Genomic DNA, 8,462 nt, shown 5'->3' with positions numbered 1-8,462 from the left:
TATGCTCAGTCACTTCAGTCATGACATACTCTTTGTGACCCCATGGACTGTAGCCTGCTAGGCTCCTCTGTCCATAGGATTTCCCAGGCAAGAATACTGGAGTGGGTTGCCATTTCCTCCTCCAGGAGATCTTCCCAACCCAGGGATCAAACCTACATCTCCTGTTTCCTCTCATAGAAGCATTTAAATACATTAAAAAAAAAATCCAGCTTCTAAAGCTACTGCCTTCTCTCTGACCAATTCTTCTCTTGTCTTTGAACTTCTCTCTTTCCTTGACTCTTTAAACTCCAAGACCTATTTCTCCTCCAACCTCCTTGCCAGTCTTCTCCTTTACTTCACCTGCTTCTAAATATCAGTGTTCCTCTAAACACAGTTCCTCAGGACTCTTCTCACTTGCTCATGGGCACAATCTGGGATTCAGCTATCATCTATATATGCTCTTATCCCTCTATATGCCTGAGCTCTAGCCATGTAACCAACTTCCTATTAAATATCTCCACTTGAACATTCCAAGCGTTCCTCAAATTCAAGAGACTTAAAACTATATTCCTGGGCTTCCCTGGTGGATCAGTAGTTAAGAAATCTGCCTTACAATGCAAGGGACATCAGTTTGATCCTTGGTCAAGGAAGAATCCACATGTCAAAGAGCAACTAAGTCTGTGCGCCATAAATACTAAGCCCATGAGCACTACTGAAGCCTGCCTGCTGCAACAGGAGAAGCCACCGAATTGAAATGAGAAGCCCTTTGCACACACAACAATAGCACAATATGCTGTATGCTAAATATGTAACAACTCCAAACACAGTGTTCTTTGGGCAACAAGACTGCGATGCCTCATTGGAAGAGTGGCTGAATGCTTCAGTGAGTCTGGGGTGATGAGCAAATAGGTGTTTCCTGGTTCCAACTCTGTTTTGCCTCCTTAGAACACACAAAGAACATGAGAAATGTGCTAACCACATATGAAGTCCCCTACAGAGACCCAGTGTTTCAGCAGGCAGCCGCGACTACCCAGCTGGAAGCTGGAAGATTGACATGTGGGAAAGTCAAGATGTCCCAGAGCAATCCGAGAAGGTACTAACAGTTGTCATTTCCTGAGTAACTCTATGACACGTCAAGACTAGGAACTTCCAATGCATCTTTCTTCCCTCACCACAACCCTCTAATGAGGAAAAAACATTCATTGTCAGCACTGGGAAACCAATGCTTGTTTGTATTTAACATACACTTCCAAGGTCAAAGAATAATGATCAGTTATGTCAGAGTTAAAAATTAAGGGTCTGTGTATGGCACCAGTGGTCTCCTTGAGGCCACAGATGCCTGCCTGTTTGCTTTTCATATGGATTATGAATGACAACTTGGTTTAAAAAAAATGGGGCATTACTACTGCTTGGCTAAAATGAAGGTTTGATTAAAATTAAAATCCTAACCTCTCATTTTCACATGCAGTACTGATAATTTTCAAGTCCTATGAAATATGCTAAAAACACTTATATGTTATTCAGAATTTTTTTTCTTTTTCAGAATTTTTAGTTTTTAACTCTTTCATTTTCAATTTTAAAACCAACCAGACACAGATTGATTCTCTACTTACTAAGAATAATAAAGTCAGTCTTAACATCCAATAGTAAGAGATTACTAGGAACAGCCCAAATAAACTGCAATAGAATTATTTTAATGCCTTTATTATTGCATCTTTTATTATATTTCTTTTATTTTTTCTTAATAAAAAAGTAACAGAGGCTCATTAAAGAAAAATTAAAAATAGCATTCATAATCTCCCCCACTTTGACATCTACTATTAAAATCATTGTATGCATGTAAGGTCTTCCCAGAGATCCCATTATATATTAGTTCACTATCACATTAAGATTTAATATAAACACTTTTTCTCCATCTTCTGCAGTTTATGACATCTCTTAAAATAATTCTTTGATACTTTAGTTATTCTACTGTTCACTACCACAAAGTACATAGAACAGAAGAATGCTTAGCAGAAGATGATTGAGAAATGAACTGGCAAAAAAGTAGAACTCACCTAGAACATTCTGAGAAAAGACACATTTTTAAAGATCAATAATCCTACAATGATTTGAAATGACCAATTCTATATTGGAAAGGCCAATTACCATTGCTTTGTTTGTTTCCTTATTTTAAATTAATCTTTATTGGAGCATAGTTGCTTGACAATGTTGTCTTAGTTTCTACTGTACAACAAAATGAAGCAGCCACACACATACGTATATCCCTTCCGTTTTGGACTTCCTTCCCATTTAAGTCAGCACAAGTATTACATGGAGTTTCCGATGCTATACAGTAGGTTCTCATTAGTTATCTGTTTGATGCATAGTGTCAACAGTGTATATGCGTCAATCCTAATCTCCCATGTCCCTGGATTAAATAAAAAACAAAAACTCGCACATTTCATTAAAGGTAGCAGGGGAGTGGCATGGACCATCTGTAGCCACCCATCTCTTTCTTCCAGCGACAAGGTCAACTTCAACTTTCCAACCATCCAAACAGAGATGGTCTGGGGGGATGTTTGTGTACTTGGAGCATCCTTGGCTCCTTGGCTACCTCAGCCCACATAAAACCCATCAGCAGATCCTTTCTCTTCTGTATTCAACACATCCAGGGCTAGATCACTTCTCAACACATTTGCACTTACCACTCCAGTACAAGCCACTGTCGGTCATCTCTCTTAATTGGTGCCTTTGCTTCTGGTTTGCCTGTTACAATCTATTCCTCACACACGGACCAGGGGGATGCCATCGAACTTGAGGTCAGATTATTCTGCTCCTCTGTTCAAATGGCCTTTCATCTGGTTCAAAATGAACACCGAAGTGCTAACATAGCACAGCGTACAGTGCTCTACAATGTCTGCTCTTGACCCCACCTGCTCTGACCTCATATATTCACGAACCTTTTCCTCATCTGCTCTATTCCTGCCACCCTGGGCTCCTGAGTCTTCCTTCAGTACATGAGATATTCTCTAGCTTCTGAGCCATTGTACTTGCTTTCGCACATTCCAGGAATGCTCTTTTCTGCATGACTTAGTCCCTCGAAACCTTCAAGTCCTTGCTCCACTGTTACCTCCACACTGAAGGCTTCCCCTGATGATTCCGATCAGTGGCAAACTTTCCTACTTTATTATCAGGTTTCCCTTTCACATGTATCAACCTCTTTTATATTATATGTTTGATTTTTTTTGAAAGTTTTTTTTTTTTTTTTTTTAATTAAGTTAGCAAGTGTTACCAGGGTTGGGAGAGAGGACATATCGTTTAATGGGTATAGAGTTTGGGCATGCCCAGCAGTATGCAGGATTCTAGTTCCCCGACCAGGGATAGAACCTGTGCCCCCAGGTTTAGGGGTGCAAAGTGTTAACCACTGGACCATCAGGGAAGACCCTGTTTTGTTTAATTTACTGATTGAAGTACTCTCCCCCAAGCAGAATGAACGCTTTAAGAAGACAAGAATTTTTATTTCACTGTTATAGCCACAGTCATACAGAGTAGGTATAAACACACCTTTGTTGAGTGACAAGCTTCCTTCTGTATCTCCAACAGTAAAGCTCCTCTCTTCTGTTACAATGAGTTTTATTATCCATGCAGGGCCCCTGGGAGTGAGGGTGGAGGGAACTGGTACACATTTCCAGTGAGATGGAAGGAACAGGTTACCAGCTTTCCCTGGTAAGATCAGCATTTTTGCTACCAAAACTCAAACCGTGTCTCAGCAGCCTGGACAGATCTCTTGTTATGTCTTCGTGTGGACAGGTCATTTGTTACGTCTTCATTCATGTCCTTTGCCCAAAAGGAAAATAGTTACCTGTTTTCAGTTGAACAGTATGCTGCTATTAAAAAAGTTTACACTGGGATTCCTTAGTGGTCCAGCAGTAAGGAACTCGCTGCTAATGCAGAAGATGCAGTTTCTATCCCTGGGTCAAGAAAATTCTCCTAGAGAAGGAAGTGACAATCCACTCAGTATTCTTGCCTGGGAAATTTCATGGATAGAGGAGTCTGGTGGGCTACAGTCCATGGGGTTCCAAAAGAGCTGGACATGACTTAGTGATTAAATAACAACAACAACACAAGGAAAAAGTAATCCATAGGAACAGGGTGATGAAACAGAAAAAAACATAAACAGTCGTGAAAAATTCTTATTCTGGACCAGAGCAACAGGGTTTAAAGCTTCTTTAATTATTTTCATTTAAGCATGTTTTTCAGCTTCTTTAGACCTGCAAATGCTGACTATAATGGCACATACCTAATAGAGCTAGGTGATAAAAGAAAGAATGTCTGGAAAATACAGGATCTACAATTCTCAATGTGCAATAATTAAAAGCTATTGTTGTTATCACTGTAATTGTGCTAAATGAGAAGAGCAGGGCACAAAGTTGTATGTGTCATGATGCATCTGCACAAAGCCCGTGTTCGCACAAGGATGTTCCATCTTTGCTCTGCGGCTTGGGGGCGCTCACCCTCAAGTGGCCAGTTTCATTTGTGCACCTGCCCCTTGAACACAGCAACCAGATGCCAACTGTGGTCTCCTTCAGCTTTCTTTTAACTGCAAGTGAGTGACATCCAAACCGACTTAAAGAGAATTTACTGGATCATAAAAACTAGGAAATTTACTGGGCAAAGCTAGTTTTACACACGTTTACACTGAGACATCTGAATGAAATGAAGGTCTCAGGATTCTTTCTCTCCTTCACCCTTCCCTCCCTCCTTTCTTCCTTCCCTCCTCTGTCCTTCTCTCTCCATCTCTCCTTTCTCTCTCTCTCCCAAACTCTGTTTCAGCTTGGACTTACTGTCAGGCAGGTAATTTTTACCCATAATAAAATGAGACTCCAGGGCCAACCTGATGCTCTGCATCACCTCATACTTATAGAAGCCCCTCCCCAACAGCTCTAACAGAAGTCCTAGAGAGGTCTTCTGTGGGTGCCCTTGGTTCACATGGCCACGCTTGAACTAATCACAGTGGCCCAGGCAAAGATCACTTGGGTTCTTTATGTTCACTTAAGGTGGGGGTGGGGGGCAGGGAGCACGGAGAGGCCCATTGGGCCACAAGGATGTTTATTATTGTTACACAAAGAGAGGGAGTGTGTTTCTGCAAAGAATTGTTGAGTAGACATAGAGAAGGAAAAAGTTGAAAGGAAATTCTCCATAATATTTGTGGATGAAATGTGATTAACATGTATAATTCATGACAGATGATTTATTTCCACTTTTACTTAAAAATGTTCCAAGTAGCCCTCATAGTTCTACAAAAGAGTCCAAAATGCAATGAGTGAATGAGTGAGTAAAGTCACTCAGTCATGTCCAACTCTTTGCGACCCCATGGACTATAGTCCATGGAATTCTCCAGGCAAGAATACTGGGGTGGGTAGCCTTTCCCTTCTCCAAGGAATTGTCCCAACTCAGGGATTGAACCCAGGACTCCTGCATTGCATTCCTCACCAGCTGAGCCACAAGGGAAGCTGCCCAAGTGCAGTACCTGGATGCAATCTCAAAAATGACAGAATTATCTCTGTTCATTTCCAAGGCAAACCATTCAATATCACAGTAATCCAAGTCTATGCCCCAATCACTAATGTGGAAGAAGCTGAAGTTGAATGCTTTTTTGAAGACCTACAAGACCTTCTAGAACTAACATCAAAAAAAGATGTCCTTTTCATTATAGGGGAATGGAATGCAAAGTAGAAAGTAAAGAGATACCTGGAGGAACAAGCAAGTTTGGCCTTGGAGTACAAGATGAAGCAGGGCAAATGCTAAGCGAGTTTTGCCTAGAGAACACACTGCTCATAGCAAACACCCTCTTCTAACAACACAAGAAAAAACTCTACACATGGACATCACCAGATGGTCAATACCAAAATCTGATTGATCATATTCTTGGCAGACTAAGATGGAAAAGTTCTATACAGTCAGCAAAAACAAGACTGTGAGCTGACTGTGGCTCAGATCATGAACTCCTTATTGTCAAATTCAGACTTAAATTGAAGAAAGTAGGGAAAATACTAGGCCATTGCGATATGACATAAATCAAATCCCTTATGAATATACAATGGAAGTGACAAGTAGATTCAAGGGATTAGATCTGATAGATAAAGTGCCTAAAGAACTATAGATGAGGGTTCATAACATTGCACGGGAGGCGGTGATCAAAACCATCCCCAAGAAGAAGCAACACAAAAAGCCAAAATGGTTGTCTGAGCCTTACAAATAGCAGAGCAAAGGAGAGAAGCAAAAGGCAAAGGAGAAAAGTAATGACATATCCATCTGAATGCAGAGTTCCAAAGAATAACAAGGAGAGATAAGAAATCCTTCCTCAATGATCAATGCAAAGAAATAGAGGAAAACAATAGAATGGAAAAGACTAGAAATCTCTTCAAGAAAATTAGAGATACCAAGGGAACATTTCCGGCAAAGAAGGACACAATAAAGGGAAAAAATGGTATGGACCTAACAGAAGCAGAAGATATTAAGAAGAGGTGGCAAGAATACACAGAGCAAAAAAGATATTCATGACACAGGTAACCATGATGGTGAGGTCACTTACCTAGAGCCAGACATCCTGGAGTGTGAAGTCAAATGTGTCTTAGGAGGCATAACTACAAACAAAGGTAGTGGAGATGATGGAATTCCAGTTGAGCTATTTCAAATCCTAAAATATGATGCTGTTGAAGTGCTGCACTCAATATTCCAGCAAATTTGGAAAACTCAGCAGTGGCCACAGAACTGGAAAAGGTCAGTTTTATTCCAAACCCAAAGAAAGGCAGTGCCAAAGAATGTTCAAACTACCACACAATTACATTCATCTTACACGCTAGTAAAGTAATGCTCAACATTCTTCAAGCTAGGCTTCAACAGTATGAGAACTGAGAACTTCCAGATGTTCAAGCTGGATTTAGAAAAGGCAGAGGAGCCAGAGATCAAATTGCTTACATCCACTGGATCACAGAAAAAGCAAGAGAATTCTAGACAAAAACATATACTTCTGCTTCACTGACCATGCCAAAGGCTTTGAATGTGGATCGCAACAAACTGTGGAAAATTCTTCAAGAGATGAGAATACCAGACCACCTTACCTGCCACCTGAGAAATCTGTATGCAGGACAGGAAGCAACAGTTATAACTGGACATGAAACAGACTGGTTCCAAATCGGGAAGTATGACAAGGCTGTATGTTGTTACCCTGCTTATTTAACTTATACTCAGAGTATAACATGTGAAATGGCAAGCTGGATGAAGTAGAAACTGGAATCCAGATTGTTGGGAAAAATATCAGTAACCTCAGATATGCAGACGACACCAGCCTTATGGCAGAAAGTGAAGAAGAACTAAAGAGCCTTTTGATGAAGGTGAACAAGGAGAATGAGAAAGCTGGCTTAAAACTCAACATTCAAAAAACAAAGATCATGGTATCAGGTCCCATCACTTCATGGCAAATAGATGGGGAAATAATGGAAACAGTGACAGACTATTTTTGGGGGCTCCAAAATCACTGCAGATGGTGACTGCAGCCATGAAATTAAAAGACTCTTGCTCTTTGGAAGAAAAGCAATGACCAACCTAGACAGCATATTAAAAAGCAGAGACCTTTGCTGACAGAAGTCCATATAGTCCAAGCTGTGTTTTTTCCAGTAGTCATGTATGAATGTGAGAGTTGGACCATTAAAAAAGCTGAGCACCGAACTGATATTTTTGAACTGTGGTGTTGGAGAAGACTCTTGAGAGTCCCTTGGATTGCAAGGAGATCCAACCAGTCCATCCTAAAGGAAATCAGTCCTAAATATTCATTAGAAGGACTGATATTGAAGATGAAACTCCAATACTTTGACTAACTGATGTGAAGTGCTGACTCATTGGAAAAGACCTTGATGCTGGGAAAGATTGATGGCAGGAGGAGAAGGGGACGACAGAGGATGAGATGGTTGGATGACATCACTGACTCAATGGGATGAGTTTGAGCAAGCTCCAGGAGATGGTGAAGGACAAGGAAGCCTGATGTGCTGCAGTCCATGGGGTCACAAAGAGTGGGACATGACTGAACGACTGAACAACAACTGTGATCCATTATTTTTATAATTAAAAAATAAAAGAAATAAATAGTCCTTGAGAGCTGAGTGGGCTGGTGAGCTCTTCAGCTGGCACATGAATGGGTGCATGTGACTCAAAGACTCTCCCCAGCTGCACACAGACTCTAGGTTTTTCAGCCATCTGGCCCTCAGCAGCGGTAAGGGCTGTTATGCATTTGCAATGTATCACTTCCTCCCTGATGCTCCAGTCTACATGGAAACCACCTCTTGTTCAGACTTGCAGGAGTTGATGGTCCTGTGGAAAGAATCCTAGACCAGCAGCCCAAAAACCTGGGTGTCTGTTCCAGCTCCTTTGCTAAGAGCTGTGTCAGGTGTCGGGCCTTTCTGGGCTGTAGGTCCCCCATCTATCATCAGAAAGTTTATTTT

Source organism: Bos indicus, chromosome 6, assembly GCF_029378745.1.
Source record: "Bos indicus isolate NIAB-ARS_2022 breed Sahiwal x Tharparkar chromosome 6, NIAB-ARS_B.indTharparkar_mat_pri_1.0, whole genome shotgun sequence".
NCBI classification, from domain to species: Eukaryota; Metazoa; Chordata; class Mammalia; order Artiodactyla; family Bovidae; genus Bos; species Bos indicus.
The sequence above is the reverse complement of the archived record's forward strand: the minus strand, read 5'-3'. Positions refer to the sequence as shown.